Source organism: Phyllobates terribilis, unplaced genomic scaffold (assembly GCF_046119375.1).
Source record: "Phyllobates terribilis strain yellow unplaced genomic scaffold, ASM4611937v1 Scaffold_4__5_contigs__length_816908805, whole genome shotgun sequence".
Taxonomy (NCBI): Eukaryota; Metazoa; Chordata; class Amphibia; order Anura; family Dendrobatidae; genus Phyllobates; species Phyllobates terribilis.
In genome coordinates this window covers 684316565-684336036 of record NW_027362764.1, presented here as the reverse complement: position 1 = coordinate 684336036, position 19472 = coordinate 684316565, and the positions used below count along the sequence as shown (strand labels likewise).

At 45.0% G+C, this 19472-nt stretch overlaps 3 pseudogenes; all 3 read left to right on the top strand.

Moving 5' to 3' along the window:
• Positions 1-12185: 12185 nt before the first annotated feature.
• Positions 12186-12305, top strand: LOC141268654 (5S ribosomal RNA; annotated as a pseudogene).
• Positions 12306-13228: 923 nt separating this feature from the next.
• Positions 13229-13347, top strand: LOC141268152 (5S ribosomal RNA; annotated as a pseudogene).
• Positions 13348-13968: 621 nt separating this feature from the next.
• Positions 13969-14088, top strand: LOC141268506 (5S ribosomal RNA; annotated as a pseudogene).
• Positions 14089-19472: the final 5384 nt, after the last annotated feature.

Sequence of the window (19472 nt, the reverse complement as noted above, 5' to 3'; positions counted from 1 at the left end):
TAATTCATTATCAATCAAGTTCTCCATATGATAGAACATTTTTATGTCATAGGTGTAATTACCTTTTCCAACCCATAGGTGTCAGTGTATTTTGAAAAAACAAGTTTTTATATCTTTATTAAACCAATAATATCAAAGAATGTATACTCCTGAACCAAAATGAATAAATATATGAATGTATGAATGAATGAATGAATGAATAAATGAATGAATGAATTGTTGTGTTTACTCAGAAAATGTAAACATTTTTTTCCTTAGCAATATACATTTAACGAAGCAATACTCTTCTACAAGTAGTATTTAACCCCCTGCAGATTTAGCTGGTTTGATAAGATGCAAATAAGTTAGAGCCTTCAAACTGCAAACGAGAGTAGGTTTTATGAACAGAAGCATAAATCTTACAAACCAAAAAGTTATGTTGCTCAGTTGAATTTTATTAAATTTTAAACATAAAAGTGTGTGTCAATTATTATTCAACCCCTATGTTTAATATTTTGTGGAATAACCCTTGTTTGCAATTACAGCTAATAATCGTCTTTTATAAGACCTGATCAGGCCGGCACAGGTCTGTGGAGTTATCTTGGCCCACTCCTCCATGCAGATCTTCTCCAAGTTATCTAGGTTCTTTGGGTGTCTCATGTGGACTTTATTCTTGAGCTCCTTCCACAAGTTTTCAATTGGGTTAAGGCCAAAATCTCCAGGTAGGCCGTGCTATTCATCTTCCCATGGATGCGGACCAGATGGTCAGGTCTCTTGGCAGAGAAACAGCCCCACAGCATGATGCTGCAACCACCATGCTTGACTGTAGGGATGGTATTCTTGGGGTCGTATGCAGTGCCATCCAGTCTCCAAACGTCACGTGTGTGGTTGGCACCAAAGATCTCGATCTTGGTCTCATCAGACCATAGAACCTTGAACCAGTCTGTCTCAGAGTCCTCCAAGTGATCATGAGCAAACTGACGCTTTGAAAGTAAAGGTACCTTACGGGCTCGTCTTGAACGGAGACCATTGCGGTGGAGTACGTTACTTATGGTACTGACTGAAACCAATGTCCCCACTGCCATGAGATCTTCCCGGAGCTCCTTCCTTGTTGTCCTTGGGTTAGCCTTTGTAACGGGTCTGGGAGGCGGAACCTCTGAGCTACTATACAAGGGGGCGGTCCATGTAAGGGAGCGGGTGGCGACCAGGCAGGCAGTCACAGCAGGTGACCGGGACAGTCTCTAGAAGAACGGGCAGGAGGTCACGGCAAGTGACCGGGGCAGTCTCTGGATGAACGGGCAGATGGTCACGGCAAGTGACCAGGGCAGTCTCTGGGTGAACGGGCAGATGGTCACGGCAAGTGACCGGGGCAGTCTCTGGGTGAACGGGCAGATGGTCACGGCAAGTGACCGGGGCAGTCTCTGGGTAAAGGGTTGGTACGACCTGTGGCGGCTGATGGTAGACGTGAGCTCCCAGGTGAGAAGGCGAGAGTCTCTGGATAAACGGGTGGTCACAGCATGTGACGGCGGAGCCTCCAGGAAGACCAACAGACAGGCGGCAGATGAGCGCTCCCAGGTGAGCGGGCAGAAGTCTCTGGACAGGCGGGTGGTCACAGCACGTGACGGCAGAGCCTCCAGGTAGGCTAGCAGACAGGCAGCAGATGAGCGCTCCCAGGTGAGCGGGCAGGAGTCACTGGACAGGCAGGTGGTCACAGCACATGACGGCAGAGCCTCCAGGTAGGCTAGCAGGCAGGTAGCAGATGTGCGCTCCCAGGTGAGCGGGCAAGCTGGTCCATAGACAGACTGACAAGAGTTGGAAGGCAGACCTTCGGACCTCAGGCAAGCAGGCAGGTAGTTGATGTGCGCTCCCAGGTGAGCGGGCAAGCTGGTCCTTAGACAGCCTGACAGGAGTAGTAAGGCAGACCGTCGGACCTCAGGCTAGCAGGCAGGTAGCAGAATATCAGGCAGTAATAAGACAGCAAGCTGGCAGGAATCTGGCAGGTATCTGGCAGGTAACTGGCAACGGGACCTGAGGGCTGAAGCAGAGTAGTGAACAGTGCAACAACATTGCTCGGGCACCTCCATTTTGGAGGAGGTGCCTTATATATGGTGAAGTCCTCCGGCCATTGGCCGGGGACTCCTTAGGACGGCGCGGGCGGCCCCTTTAAGAGGGAGAGCGCGCGCGCGCCCTAAGCACAGTGGCCGGGAAGGAGCGCGCGCTGCCAGCAGAGCGGGAGGAGGACGCCGGGCACGGAGCAGAGAGGTGAGGGGAACAGCGTCCCTGCCTAGCAGAGGGCAGGGACGCCGGCGCTACAGTACCCCCCCTTTAGGCCCCCCCTTTTTTAGGCCAGACAGAAATTTAGCAAGGATGAGCGGGGCATGGATGTTCTCCCGGGGCTCCCACGTTCTCTCCTCAGGACCAAACCCCTTCCAATCTACTAGAAAAAAGGTCTTTCCTCTTACCCTTTTGGTGGCAAGAATGTTCTCTACCTCAAACTCGTCCTCAGCAGAAACCGGAGCAGGAGGCGTACCTGTAGACTTGGAAAAAGAGTTAAGTACCACAGGTTTGAGGAGAGATACATGGAAGGAGTTAGGGATCCGTAAGTTGGCCGGGAGTTTCAATTTATAGGCCACTGGGTTGATCTGACTGATGACCTCCAGAGGACCGATGAACCGAGGCCCTAACTTGTAAGAAGGTATCTTGAGTCGGACATATTTAGATGAGAGCCAGACTTTATCTCCAGGACGAAATTGTGGAGGATCCAGGCGTTATTTGTCAGTGTGTCTTTTCATCCGTTCTTACGACTGAAGGAGTGCGGATCGGGTTCTCTCCCAAATGGAGGAAAATTTGCTAACGAGAGATTCTTCAGCCGGGTTGTCCACAGAGGTGGAGACAGGAAAAGGAATCCGAGGATGCTGACCGAAGACTACAAAAAACGGGGATTTGGAGGAGGATTCGCTCTCGTGATTGTTATAAGAGAACTCGGCCCATGGTAGGAGATCCACCCAGTCTGAATAATGGGCATTAACGAAGTGCCGGAGGTAACTGGTCAGGTTCTGATTGATCCGCTCCACTTGACCATTGGACTGTGGGTGGTAAGCGGAAGAGAAGTCCAGGGTGACGTCTAGCAGTTTACAAGTGGCTCTCCAGAAGCGTGAGGTGAACTGTACCCCACGATCCGACACGATGTGGAGGGGCAGGCCATGAAGACGAAAGATGTGACGAATAAAGTCTTTAGCTAGCTCGGGTGCAGACGGGAGGCCTGGCAGGGGAACGAAATGAGCCATCTTGGAGAAGCGGTCAGCGACCACCCAAATGACCGTACAACCGGCAGAGACTGGGAGGTCAGTTATAAAGTCCATTGCTATATGTTGCCAGGGGGCAGCAGGTACAGAAAGCGGAAGGAGGCGACCGGCTGGCAGATGTCTCGGAACCTTGCTGCGGGCGCAGGACACACAGGCAGAAACAAAGTCTATTACGTCCTTGTGCAGGCTAGGCCACCAGTGGTGCCGGGTAATAAGCTGGAGGGTCTTTTTCTGACCGGCGTGGCCAGCCAGTTTAGACGAGTGACCCCAGTGAAGGATCTTCTCCCGATCAGGTACTGATACGAACGTCTTTCCGGGAGGGAGACGATTTAGACTCACGGGAGCCACCTGCATTACTCTGGCGGGATCGATGATGTGTTTCGGATCTTCCTCGAAATCAGACACCAGAAAGGATCGAGACAAGGCGTCCGCCTTGACGTTTTTGTCAGCCGGGCGAAAATGAAGAACAAAATCAAAGCGAGCAAAAAACAAGGACCACCGGGCTTGGCGCGGGTTAAGTCTCTGGGCATACTGGAGGTAAGCCAAGTTCTTGTGGTCAGTGTAAATTATTACTGGGTGAAGAGCCCCCTCGAGCAGGTAACGCCACTCCTCCAATGCCAGTTTGATGGCCAATAACTCTCGGTCTCCTATGGAATAATTGTGCTCTGAGGAGGAGAAGAGTTTAGAGAAGAAGCCGCAAGTTACCATCCTCCCGGAAGATGATTTTTGAGTAAGTACCGCTCCGGCTCCAGAGGAGGAGGCGTCAACTTCCAGGAAGAACTGCTTGTTGCCGTCCGGGCGATGCAGCACCGGGGCGGAAGAGAAGGCCTGTTTTAAGGAAAGAAAGGCCTCCTCTGCTTCGGGCGGCCACTCTTTGGGATTAGTACCCTTACGGGTGAGCGCGGAAATTGGGGCAGTCCGGGAAGAGAAGTGCGGTATGAAGAGGCGGTAGTAGTTGGCGAAGCCCAGGAACCGCTGAATGGCCTTCAACCCCTCCGGTCGAGGCCATTTCTCGATGGCAGACAGTTTCTCTGGATCCATTCGTAGGCCGGTCTGAGAAATAATGTAGCCCAAAAACGGAAGCGAGGTCTGCTCAAAGAGGCACTTCTCGTATTTAGCGAAGAGGTGATTCTGCCTGAGCAGGACCTGACGAACGTCCCTCCGGTGAGTCTGGAGATCCGGGGAGAAGACCAAGATGTCGTCCAGGTACACCACTACGCAGGAGTAGAGAAGGTCCCGGAAGATGTCATTGACCAACTGTTGAAAGACGGCAGGAGCGTTACAGAGACCAAAGGGCATTACCAGATATTCATAGTGGCCGTCCCGGGTGTTGAATGCCGTCTTCCATTCATCCCCCTGACGGATACGAACCAGGTTGTACGCCCCACGGAGGTCCAGTTTGGTGAAGATTCTAGCCCCCCTCAGACGATCAAATAACTCCGGAATGAGCGGAAGGGGGTACTTATTCTTCACCGTGATCTGGTTAAGGCCTCTATAGTCTATACAGGGACGGAGAGAGCCGTCCTTCTTTTTGACGAAAAAGAAGCCTGCTCCCGCCGGGGAGGTAGATTTCCGGATGAATCCCCTGGCCAGATTCTCCTCAATATATTCGGACATCGACCGGGTCTCAGCAGCGGATAATGGATAAATACGCCCACAGGGAGGAGTAGTACCAGGTAACAGGTCGATAGGGCAGTCGTATGGTCTATGAGGGGGTGGTGTCTCTGCCTCCTTTTTATTAAAGACATCAGCATAAGACCAATAAGGAATCGGAAGTCCAGGTAGATTAGCTGGGGTAGGAGAAGGACGGACGGGATGGACGGGAACCAGACAGGTCTTATGGCAGTCCTGTCCCCAGCGAAGGACTTCTCCGTTCTGCCAGTCAACCACGGGTGCATGTCTCTGGAGCCAAGGTAGACCTAGCAAGAGGGCGTGAGAGAGTCCAGGCAGAACATGAAAGGAGATACTCTCAGAATGCAGCATTCCCACCTGCAGAGTAATGGATTCGGTGATGAGTTGGATGGGGCGTGGTAAGAGACCCCCATCCACGGCAGCAACAGACAAGGGTACAGCCAGAGGTTTGGTGGGGATGCGGAATTTCTCTACCAGGGACTGTGAAATAAGATTCCCGGCTGCTCCAGAGTCAAGTTGGGCTAGTTCGAAATAACGGTTCTCCCCGCAGACGATTGAGACTGACAGCAGCAGAGATGGAGAGGATTTATTCTTGTCTAGGTCGACCTCTCTGAGCGAACCTAGACACAGGCGTTTCCCGACCTCTCCGGGCAGGCACGGATCCGGTGCTCCTTACTGCCACAGTAGAAGCAGCTCCCCTCGGCACGGCGTAAGTCCTGACGGGTTTTGACCATCTTGGTCTGGTCGACCTGCATAGGCTCAGGAGAGTGTACCTGGGGAGAGACGGATTTCTGAAAAGTAGGAGCTAGACGTGGAAACCTCCTCTCACGGGTGACCTCTTTGGCACGCTCCTGGAACCGTAGGTCAATCCGGGTGGCAAGAGTTATTAGGTCATCGAGAGTGGTAGGAATGTCCCGACCGGCAAGTTCATCCTTAATACGGCCGGACAGACCCTCCCAGAAGACGGATACCAGAGCGTCGTTATCCCAGGCCAGCTCCGAGGCAAGGGTACGGAACCGTATGGCATATTGGCCCACGGTGAGACTTCCCTGACGGAGGCGTAGCAGTGATGATGCGGATGAGGTCTTCCGTCCGGGTTCGTCGAAGACTTTCCGGAAAGCCATGAGAAAGGCAGGCAAGTCGGACACCAGGGAGTCTCCTCTCTCCCATAGAGGATTTAGCCAGGCCAGGGCCTCCCCGGTGAGATGGGACATGATGAAGGCAATTTTGGCCCGGTCGGAGTTAAACTGGTGGGACAGGAGTTCAAAGTGCAGGGTGCACTGATTTATGAAGCCCCGAGCCTGGGCGGAGTCGCCTCCGAAGCGAGGAGGTGCAGAAAGCCGGGGTCCGGGGTAGGATACCATGGTATTAGTGGACAGCGGAGCTGCCGGATTGCGAGTCATGGCACTGGCGGAGGTTGCTGGCGGAGCAGTCAGAGTGTCCAGGCGAGAATTGACATTCCGCAGGTGACCCAGGATGGACTCCTGTTGGGACCTCTGACGGGACAGTTCATGACACAGGACCGAGAGCGAGGGAGCTTGGGTGCCACCGGGTTCCATGGCCCGAGCAAACTGTAACGGGTCTGGGAGGCGGAACCTCTGAGCTACTATACAAGGGGGCGGTCCTTGTAAGGGAGCGGGTGGCGACCAGGCAGGCAGTCACAGCAGGTGACCGGGACAGTCTCTAGAAGAACGGGCAGGAGGTCACGGCAAGTGACCGGGTCAGTCTTTGGATGAACGGGCAGATGGTCACGGCAAGTGACCGGGGCAGTCTCTGGGTGAACGGGCAGATGGTCACGGCAAGTGACCGGGGCAGTCTCTGGGTTAACGGGCAGATGGTCACGGCAAGTGACCGGGGCAGTCTCTGGGTAAAGGGTTGGTACGACCTGTGGCGGCTGATGGTAGACGTGAGCTCCCAGGTGAGCAGGCGAGAGTCTCTGGATAAACGGGTGGTCACAGCATGTGACGGCGGAGCCTCCAGGAAGACCAACAGACAGGCGGCAGATGAGCGCTCCCAGGTGAGCGGGCAGAAGTCTCTGGACAGGCGGGTGGTCACAGCACGTGACGGCAGAGCCTCCAGGTAGGCTAGCAGACAGGCAGCAGATGAGCGCTCCCAGGTGAGCGGGCAGGAGTCACTGGACAGGCAGGTGGTCACAGCACGTGACGACAGAGCCTCCAGGTAGGCTAGCAGGCAGGTAGCAGATGTGTGCTCCCAGGTGAGCGGGCAAGCTGGTCCATAGACAGACTGACAAGAGTTGGAAGGCAGACCGTCGGACCTCAGGCAAGCAGGCAGGTAGTTGATGTGCGCTCCCAGGTGAGCGGGCAAGCTGGTCCTTAGACAGCCTGACAGGAGTAGTAAGGCAGACCGTCGGACCTCAGGCTAGCAGGCAGGTAGCAGAATATCAGGCAGGAATAAGACAGCAAGCTGGCAGGAATCTGGCAGGTATCTGGCAGGTAACTGGCAACGGGACCTGAGGGCTGAAGCAGAGTAGTGAACAGTGCAACAACATTGCTCGGGCACCTCCATTTTGGAGGAGGTGCCTTATATATGGTGAAGTCCTCCGGCCATTGGCCGGGGACTCCTTAGGACGGCGTGCGCGGCCCCTTTAAGAGGGAGGGAGAGCGCGCGCGCCCTAAGCACAGTGGCCGGGAAGGAGCGCGCGCTGCCAGCAGAGCGGGAGGAGGACGCCGGGCACGGAGCAGAGAGGTGAGGGGAACAGCGTCCCTGCCTAGCAGAGGGCAGGGACGCCGGCGCTACAGCCTTGACTCTTCGGACAAGCCTGGCCTCGGCACGGGAGGACACTTTCAAAGGCTGTCCAGGCCGTGGAAGGCTAACAGTAGTTCCATAAGCCTTCCACTTACGGATGATGCTCCCAACAGTGGAGACAGGTAGGCCCAACTCCTTGGAAAGGGTTTTGTACCCCTTGCCAGCCTTGTGACCCTCCACGATCTTGTCTCTGATGGCCTTGGAATGCTCTTTTGTCTTTCCCATGTTGACCATGTCTGAGTGCTGTTCACAAGTTTGGGGAGGTTCTTAAATAGTCAGAAAAGGCTGGCAAAAGAGATCTTTAATCCACACATGTGAAGCTCATTATTCTTGGAGCCTGAACTACTTCTTAATACTTCAGGGGGACCAAACAGAATTCTTGTGGTTTGAGGGGTTGAATAATAAATGACACTCTGAATTAACTTTTAACGTTTTAAAAAAACAAAAAAACAAAAAAAAATTTGCTGCAGTGCATTTCCCACTTCCAGGCTGATCTACAGTACAAATGTCACAATGCCAAGTTAATTCCGCATGTGTCAACCACCTAAATCTGCAGGGGGTTGAATACTACTTGTAGGCACTGTAATACCTAATTATGAATTATAATTTCCTCAGATTTAAATATATTTTTGTACCTTCACATAAAGAAACATTTTTTTTTTTCAAACATACAAACATACGAGGCCTCTGTCACATCAATCACACTTAGCAGCTGCTGATTTACTCATCTGTCACCTTCACTCTGACATTCACAGATCTGTTCAACTCAAACATTCCACATATGAAGTTTTAGATATATATATATATATTTAACCCAAAATTGTTGTATCCCAATTTATTAACGCACATTGCCATATCAATTGAATATCTTTATATTTCTTTGAATATTCCCCAAGTACATATTATATAATATGAGAGTAAGTCACTGGAATTTCAGACACTTGAAAAAACTCTTGTCTTAGATTCTTTTTTCACTGGCTGCCCGGTCTTAAGTTACATCAGTTGAAAATAGAATGAATGGGATCCTATACTATTAGCTCAAAGTTCAAAGGCCGCAGCTGTCACACGCCATGCTGTAAAGCTACTTTAATTTGCAAGAACACTTCATGCACAGAAAATATTAGCAACACAAAAGAATTAATAAGTATTACATATATATTATAGTTCAACTAGATATATTGTTATTATTTTAAAATGTTATACACATAAAATCATGCAATTTTTTCACTTCCTGTGTGAATAAAGAAATAAATCCATTTTAGAGTTCTCTGATCAAATCCTGCTTTGGAATGAAAACTCTAAGGAAATATAAGAAAATAAAATTAAATATCAAATTCATACAGAAACAGAATTATTTAAATATCTTATACATATATTGGTTGGTTCTAATGTAATTCAAAATATTGCTACTTAAATTTATATATATGAAGTTCTAATTTATTAATTAATATATATATATATATATTTTATAAACGTATATATAAATACAATTATACGCAATCTCTACTTAGACAAGTGTATATATATATATATATATATAAATATGAACTATTAGAAACTATGTAACTACAATTTACTGTATGAGATTATAAATAAATATTGAGACATTGTATTACATTTTGATACAACATTATAATTACAGTTTTTCCTTAGCCACTCCCTAAACCAAATCTTCTGTCTCTCTCAAATATCTCCAGGAACGCCCTCTTTAGGAAAGACATTTTTCTATCCTTCAAAACCTCAGAGAACTGCCTGTTCTTCTGTCCACATTCCATGACGTCACTGTGAGTTGGTCGTCTCACCTGTCTCTGTCCATCAGTTTCAGCCATTTTCCTTTTTAGAGAATCACAGTTCTGACTGAGAATTAACTCGTTCTGTGGAGAGATGGATCTTTGCACTGGCTGATATGGCTTATAACATATATGAAATCTTCTGCGTATTTGATAGAGTTCACTATGGGGATGACTCAGTCTAGGAGAGTTTGATATTGGCTTTTGGTAAGATTTTACCTTTCCTGGTTTTATAAATTTAGCTTGATTTATTTTCTTTTCACGATTCTCATGTTTTCTAACAGAATCCAGCATCTGTGCACATTCAAATAATTAATTTTTTTGTGATGCCATAACTTGGGAAACTGAATTTAGGAATTTGAATTTTTGTACAAAAGTTGTTATCATATGTTGTACTTTTCCATTTTTGATGAGAGCTTTGTACAACCGTTCAAATATGGACATGAATGTATATGTACATTCCTTCCTACTAATCCTTAGTTTCTGCATATCTTCTATGTTGGGAAAATCCTTTGTGACACAATAAATCAAATATCTTAATCTGTCCGAATCATTTTCCCATCCATTAGGAGAGTCATTTTCACAGGGCATTAAATGTAAACGTCTGGACAATGTCACAGGAATCCATATTTAAAATAATTGATTCCTCTCCTCATTGGATAAATCAAACTTATCAGAGAATTTATCAAATGTCTCTGAATTTCTACAGGCATGGATTTTGACATCATATTTTGGCATGATTTTGTATAATTTCAGCAAATTTTTCCTCATTTTAATTTGGAGTTGAGCCTGGGTAATTCCAGAATTCTCTGATATTTTTAGTGGCTCTTGTACGTACGTTCCTCCTACGTCACTCACGTCTCCTCCCACATCACCTAGTATGTCGGTTTCTCGTATGTCAGTCATGTCTCCTCCCATGTCAGGTTTCTGTATGTCCGTCTCTTGGTCAGACCCAAGGTCACCTTCAGTTATAGACACGTGTCTTACTTCTTGTTCATTTTCCACATTACAGTCAGAATCAGTATCACCGTCTGACACTTCTACACTATTTTCCTGCTTAGAAATCTCTAACACAAGACTATGAAAAAAATCTACCAAATGTAGAATATTTCTCAATTTCTGTTTGTCTCTATTTACCAATTTAGAAGTTAACTGTAAATTCTGCAATTCACATTCTTTGTATAAACTGAGCCACAAAACTTCTATGTCATCTCCTACATTAACTTTGAAATTAATATTACTTTGTTTAGCAAAAGAAAAAATTATATCCATATTTTGCTTACCTTAAGATTCCTTGGCTTCTCTTTATCAGCACGTCCTGTCTTCAGTTCGTCTGATTCTTTTCCTGTGTGATTCTGTTCCTTGTTAGTACCTCTGCTTCCTGTCTTTCCTCAGTCTGTAGGTCCTTTCTGCTTCTCGTGAAAAACTAGTGAATTTACTGACAAGTGAACAACAGCTTTTCAGCTCGTCAGGACTCCCCCCTTGTTCACGGAAGAAATTCACTTACTTAATTTAAAAAGCAAAAAAACAGGACTGGCTGGCTCACCATTGTAAAATAATACTCTTCCTATATTATTTTTTTCTACTGAGGACTTCTCAAAGTATCAATATCACGATATTCTTATAAAAAATGTATCTATTTATTCTTGGATTGTCCATTAAAAAGAATCAGATTGCAGCAGGTACATACAATAATTAGTTATAAAGTAATTGTCCATTTGTCCATAATTAGCTTAATTGTTGAGATTCACCCATCTTTCCTTGGATCCTGGCTGGTAAATCATGTCTTTGTCCAGCATGTGTCCAGGCCTACATGTCATCTGATTCTCAGCATGAAGATTCTGTGTCTTGTGGGGTGGGCAGAGCAAGAGAGCCCCCCCATTCTGTACCATGGGCTTTTATAGCCAGTCGTATGGACACCTGTTCTACATATGGTAGTGAACCAAAAATACACACACAAATAGCGCATGTCAACTAGACACGATGGCTGAGGCATAGAACTCAGAAAAATGATTATCGATTAACATTTCAAATGAATTTCCATAACTAACCATTTAACAGAGACCACCTGGGAATGCCAGGTGCAGTAGGCTTTTGCTTTTTCCTTCCTTCCACCAGCAGGCGGCACTCTCTTCTATGCCTTTTTTCCATTCCCTTTCACAAGTGCACACATTCATTCTCTTTTCTTTTTTTCATTTGCTTTCTCTCTTGCGCTATTTCATCTCTGCAAAATACCAGCATCCTTCTGATCACCGTGGGCCTCCAGCATTGTTGCTTCTTTACTTTTAATACTAGGCTCCTTTTCACCAGGACCGGCGTCTCCCGCATGGCTGGAGGCAACCACCGGTAACCCCAAGCAGAAGAACTTTGCAGGCAACACGACCCTCCCCCCTGAAGAGCAGCTCAAAGTCACTGGCAACCATCTCACCCTCTTCCTTCATTCACCCCTGGACGTCTCGCTCCGCCCCCAAGTTACGGGTCCATGTTGCTCTTTCTGTCACATTACCGCAATGAAGGGTTTAGCCTGCAGGAGACCCTGCGCCGAGCCATTTTTGAAGACACCTGATGCGGCGGGTGAATCACTGCTAAACAAACCACACCTGTAGGGACGGCACAGCCTTTGCATTGACCCTTCGGAGCCGGCCCCGTCGCGGCCAGATTTCTCGCCACCAAGCGATCCTGAGAAAGGCTGGCCGGCGATGAATCGAGCAGCGTCTACTGGCCATACCACCTTGGATACGCCCGATCTCGTCTGATCTCAAAAGCAAAGCAGGCCTGGGCTCGGACAGTACTTGGATGGGAGACCTCCTGGGAACACCGGGTGCTGTAGACCATTTTGATGACGTTTTGCCCTACTGCCCAGCTCAGCTAGCATGGAACGGCGCCTTGCCGGACACCGACCTTAAGTAACTTAGATGATGGAAGCCCCAAGGCCTCTGAGCCAGTTGGCAGCTAAGTACGCTATCACGCAGGCATGACACCGAGCTCCTTGCCACGGCTAGGAGTGCTTATTGACTCCGCAGCTCGCCATGTGGAAATGATGGAGTTAAAAGGACCCGGGGCCGTGAAGGGGCCAGGCTTTCAGCAGGTGCCCAGGGAAGGATTTGGATGCCGGCCGCCTAGCAAGGGCCAGCAGAAGTAACATGTTTCTCTGCAAAGAAGCTCGTGTAACCAAGCCAGACGGCTGACAAAGAGCTAACCTCAGTGCAAGGAAGGCAAAGAAGGAATTGGGGAGTGGGGGGCGTGATTCCTGCTAGGGCCCTGAAATCATATAACAGGCAGGAGAGTCTGACGCATGGTGACGGATAGGTTGAAGGGGCAGATAGGGGGTGTTGTCACGTGCTAGCACGTGTGCATGCTGGCTTGTGTGTGAGAGTGCGCTTCCTAGGTGTGGCGCGCTGCAGACAGTCAAAGGGATTGTTCCCTTTCATTAAAAGTTAATCCCCGGCTGCAGGCTATTAGAAAGCAACTAACCGCGCTCTACTCACCCTACCCGGGTCTACCAGTGAGTCTCGCCTCTGCTCCCGGCCTGTGGCGTTGGCCGCGAAGCTGACGTTCCGTCGACAGCGCTGCAGCCAATCAGTGAGCTCAGCGTCTCTGAGTGGGGCCTTCTGTCTACAAGACCTTTTAAGGAAGCCAGCAAAAAAATTGAAGAGAAGGGAAAGCACAAAAGGACCTGGTCTTGCTGAGCACTGGAAAGGGCAGCCGGCAGCCAGACTTCAAAGTAGAAAAGCAGCAAGTGAGAGTCTTGTCTCTGTCTATGGCCACACCACCCTGAACACGCCCAATCTCATCTGATCTCAGAAGCTAAGCAGGGTTGGGCCTGGTTAGCACTTAGATAGGTGACCGCCTGGGAATGCCAGGTGCTGTAGGCTTTTGCTTTTTCCTTCCTTCCACCAGCAGGGGGCACTCTCTTCTATGCCTTTTTTTCATTCCCTTTCACAAGTGCACACATTCATTCTCTATTCTTTTTTTCATTTGCTTTCTCTCTTGCGCTATTTCATCTCTGCAAAATACCAGCATCCTTCTGATCACCGTGGGCCTCCAGCATTGTTGCTTTTTTACATTTAATACTAGGCTCCTTTTCACCAGGAGCAGCGTCTCCCGTGTGTCTGGAGGCAACCACCGGTAACCCCAAGCAGAAGACCTTTGCAGGCAACACGACCCTCCCCCCTGAAGAGCAGCTCAAAGTCACTGGCAACCATCTCACCCTCTTCCTTCATTCACCCCTGGACGTCTCGCTCCACCACCAAGTTACGGGTCCAGCTTGCTCTTTCTGTCACATTACCGCGATGAAGGGTTTAGCCTGCAGGAGACCCTGCGCCGAGCCATTTTTGAAGACACCTGATGCGGCGGGTGAATCACTGCTAAACAAACCACACCTGTAGGGACGGCACAGCCTTTGCATGGACCCTTCGGAGCCCGCCCCATCACGGCCAGATTGCTCACCACCAAGCGATCCTGAGAAAGGCTGGCCGGGCGATGGATCGCGCAGCGTCTACTGGCCATACCACCTTGGATACGCCTGATCTCTTCTGATCTCGGAAGCAAAGCAGGGCTGGGCTCGGACAGTACTTGGATGGGATTCCTACTGGGAACACCGGGTGCTGTAGACCATTTTGATGAAGTTTTGCCCTACTGCCCAGCTCGGCTAGCATGGAACGGCGCCTTGCCGGACACCGACCTTAAGTAACTTAGATGATGGAAGCCCCAAGGCCTCTGAGCCAGTTGGCAGCTAAGTATGCAACCACGCAGGCCTGACACCGAGCTCCTTGCCACGGCTAGGAGTGCCTATTGACTCCGCAGCTCGCCGTGTGGAAATGATGGCGTTAAAAGCACCCGGGGCCGTGAAGGGGCCAGGCTTACAGCAGGTGCCCAGGGAAGGTTTTGGATGCCGGCCGCCTAGCGAGGGCCAGCAGAAGTAACATGTTTCTCTGCAAAGAAGCTTGTGTAACCAAGCCAGACGGCTGACAAAGAGCTAACCTCAGTGCAAGGAAGGCAAGGAAGGTGCGGAAGGAATTGGGGAGGGGGGGTGAACACTGCTAGGGCCCTGAAATCATAAAACAGGCAGGAGAGTCTGACGCATGGTGACGGAGAGGTTGTAGGGGCAGATAGGGGGTGTTGTCACGTGCGAGCACGTGTGCATGCTGGCTTGTGTGTGAGAGTGCGCTTCCTAGGTGTGGCGCGCTGCAGACAGTCAAAGGGATTGTTCCCTTTCATTAAAAGTTAATCCCCGGCTGCAGACTATTAGAAAGCAACTAACCGTGCTCTACTCACCCTACCCGGGTCTACCGGTGAGTCTCGCCTCTGCTCCCGGCCTGTGGCATTTGCCGTGAAGCTGACGTTCCGTCGACAGCGCTGCAGCCGATCAGTGAGCTCAGCGGCTCTGAGTGGGGCGTTGTGTCTACAAGACCTTTTAAGGAAGCCAGCAAAAAAATTGAAGAGAAGGGAAAGCACAAAAGGACCTGGTCTTGCTGAGCACTGGAAAGGGCAGCCGGCAGCCAGACTTCAAAGTAGGAAAGCAGCAAGTGAGAGGTTCGTCTCCGCCTACGGCCACATCACCCTGAACACGCTCGATCTCATCTGATCTTGGAAGCTAAGCAGGGTCAGGCCTGGTTAGTACTTGGATGGGAGACTGTAAAATAATACTATTCCTGTATTATTTTTTTCTACTGAGGACTTCTCAAAGTATCAATATCACGATATTCTTATAAAAAAATATATCTATTTATTCTTGGATTGTCCATTAAAAAGAATCAGATTGCAGCAGGTACATACAATAATTAGTGATAAAGTAATTGTCCATTTGTCCATAATTAGCTTAATTGTTGAGATTCACCCATCTTTCCTTGGATCCTGGCTGGTAAATCATGTCTTTGTCCAGCATGTGTCCAGGCCTACATGTCATCTGCTTCTCAGCATGAAGATTCTGTGTCTTGTGGGGTGGGCAGAGCAAGAGAGCCCCCCCTTTCTGTACCATGGGCTTTTATAGCCAGTCGTATGGACACCTGTTCTACATATGGTAGTGAACCAAAAATACACACACAAATAGCGCATGTCAACTAGACACGATGGCTGAGGCATAGAACTCAGAAAAATGATTATCGATTAACATTCCAAATGAATTTCCATAATTAACCATTTAACATTTCCCCCTTTTTTGAGAATAAAAGGACTTTAACTGAAATTTCTCAAAAGAAGATACATTCATCAATCATTTTTTCTTTCCTTCTTCCTTGGCAATATCATTAAATTTCCATTATAATAATAATAGTAATAATAGTATCAATATCGGATTACTGCTATATAATGATTTGAATTCATGTTATGGTAAGCCGTGACTAATATTCATTTAATATGTATAATTATACTTCCCTATATCTAAATTGAAGCAATCGCGGGTTCAGTCGTCATCATCTGATGTCATCGGTTCGTCGTCTCGTCTTCTTCTTGGTTCTTTTATAACACAGTCTTTAGATGAAAACTCCTTTGAAATAAATTACAGCATGTAGATATTGTACAGTCCATAATTGTGTTCATTATTGTTCAGTCCATAAACTGTACTCTTTATTAGAAAGATCATGTGTGTCAGTTGATAAGAAAACAAAGTCCATGGATGAAATGTAGCTTTAATATCTGTGCAGTGTAACCTGGACTTACGTTGGATCGTCTTTGGAATCTTCCGTGTGTCCGCACTGGTCTCGTGTCACTTTTGGAACAGATGTGACGTCTTTGGTCAGTAAAGCAAGGGTTAACTTGACACTTTCCTGCTTTATATAGCACCATAAACAGTACTCAGTCCTTTATATACAGGACACATATGCCAGGTATTACCTGTTCACCAGCTTTCATTGAAGCGTTGCAGGTGATAAGAAACCACTGGAACGTGATGAAACTTGAACACAACACAGTACATATAGGATCATCGTCCTCTGCCGTCCTGGTGATCAGTGGTGTGAATTGTATTGTATGTAATGGACACAGTCTATTATAACACTCAGCATTCACACCTGTTACCTACTGAGACGTCCGGATGTCAGTTGCTTCTTCTTGTAACTTTTGAGAATCTCTTTGATTTATAAAAATTAAAAGTCTTTATTTAGATAGAATTCATAATTGCGATGTTTTGATTGAAGTCTTCATTCCCTAATCTGATACCAAATCTGGCAGTTTTTCCTAACCTATAATATCACAGCGTACCATAGCAATCGGTAATATCCATCTAATTATTATCAAAATATTAAAATAAATTATGTTTGGAATAATAAACAATAATAGATAATAATTCATTATCAATCAAGTTCTCCATATGATAGAACATTTTTATGTCATAGGTGTAATTACCTTTTCCAACCCATAGGTGTCAGTGTATTTTGAAAAAACAAGTTTTTATATCTTTATTAAACCAATAATATCAAAGAATGTATACTCCTGAACCAAAATGAATAAATATATGAATGTATGAATGAATGAATGAATGAATAAATTAATGAATGAATTGTTGTGTTTACTCAGAAAATGTAAACATTTTTTTCCTCAGCAATATATATTTAATGAAGCAATACTCTTGTATTAGACATTACTTTATTAAATATTAATGTGTTTTCTCAATTGAGATATTGAACTCAAATAAAATCAAATGAGAATTAAAAAATGAAAATGAAAAAATAGAAAAATAAGAAGTATAAAGTAAGAATAAAATATTAAAAATGAAAAATAAAATTAAGAGTAAAAATAAGAATAAAAATAAAAATAAGGCCTTTAAATTTTAATGACAAATGCAGAATAATTATATTCTCCATAAAAAATACCCTTATATCTCCATTATCTGGATGATTTCATATTTGTCATAACCTTGTACCACCAAAAAATATTAAATTATGCAACTTTGCATGTAATACCCTTCTTAATTATACCATAGTACCTTATTATTATTTCTTCTTTATTAAAATGTGTGGAAAATAAGTATTGATCAAAAGTGATTATGTAATCAGGATCAAAAACACATTTTCCCCCTTAATACCAAAAATATTATTTTATAAAATTTATGTATATATCAGAACCAAATTAAAAATAATTATTCTTCTAGAAATATTGTGCATAAATTTCATATCGATGAGTAGCATAGATTTGACTAAAGAGAGGTGTGTACCTATTTAGGTAACCATTAAAAATAATATTATAGTTATTCAAGAATATTATCATGTGGAAAATTATTCTAAATATAAATTTGCTTTGTAAACCATTTTGATGTGTGGTTGCCCTTATCCACTATTAGTTAAATCAAGAAATAATAATTATTAAAGAAATATAGAAATAAATATATGTAGATAATACCTAATTATGTATTATAATTTCCTCAGAATTAAATATATTTTTGTAGCTTCATATAAAGAAACATTTTTTTTTTCAAACATACAAACATACGAGGCCTCTGTCACATCAATCACACTTAGCAGCTGCTGATATACTCATCTGTCACCTTCACTCTGACATTCACAGATCTGTTCAACTCAAACATTCCACATATGAAGTTTTAGATATATATATATATATTTAACCCAAAATTGTTGTATCCCAATTTATTAATGCGCATTGCCATATCAATTGAATATCTTTATATTTCTTTGAATATTCCCCAAGTACATATTATATAATATGAGAGTAAGTCACTGGAATTTCAGACACTTGAAAAAACTCTTGTCTTAGATTCTTTTTTCACTGGCTGCCCGGTCTTAAGTTACATCAGTTGAAAATAGAATGAATGGGATCCTATACTATTAGCTCAAAGTTCAAAGGCCGCAGCTGTCACACGTCATGCTGTAAAGCTACTTTAATTTGCATGAACACTTCTTGCACAGAAAATATTAGCAACACAAAAGAATTAATAAGTATTACATATATATTATAGTTCAACTAGATATATTGTTATTATTTTAAAATGTTATACACATAAAATCATGCAATTTTTTCACTTCCTGTGTGAATAAAGAAATAAATCCATTTTAGAGTTCTTTGATCAAATCCTGCTTTGGAATGAAAACTCTAAGGAAATATAAGAAAATAAAATTAAATATCAAATTCATACAGAAACACAATTATTTAAATATCTTATACATATATTGGTTGGTTCTAATGTAATTCAAAATATTGCTACTTAAATTTATATATATGAAGTTCTAATTTATTAATTAATATATATATATTTTATAAACGTACATATAAATACAATTATACGCAATCTCTACTTAGACAAGTGTATATATATGTATATATATATATATATATATATATATATATATATATGAACTATTAGAATCTATGTAACTACAATTTTACTGTATAAGATTATAAATAAATATTGAGACATTGTATTACATTTTGATACAACATTATAATTGCAGTTTTTCCTTAGCTACTCCCTAAACCAAATCTTCTGTCTCTCTCAAATATCCCCAGGAACGCCCTATTTAGGAAAGACATTTTTCTATCCTTCAAAACCTCAGAGAACTGCCTGTTCTTCTGTCCACCTTCCATGACGTCACTGTGAGTTGGTCGTCTCACCTGTCTCTGTCCATCAGTTTCAGCCATTTTCCTTTTTAGAGAATCACAGTTCTGACTGAGAATTAACTCATTCTGTGGAGATATGGATCTTTGCACTGGCTGATATGGCTTATAACATATATGAAATCTTCTGCGTATTTGATAGAGTTCACTATGGGGATGACTCAGTCTATGAGAGTTTCATATTGGCTTTTGGTAAGATTTTACCTTTCCTGGTTTTATAAATTTAGCTTGATTTATTTTCTTTTCACGATTCTCATGTTTTCTAACAAAATCCAGCATCTGCGCACATTCAAATAATGAATTTTTTTGTGATGCCATAACTTGGGAAACTGAATTTAGGAATTTGAATTTTTGTACAAAAGTTGTTATCATATGTTGTACTTTTCCATTTTTGATGAGAGCTTTGTACAACCGTTCAAATATGGACATGAAT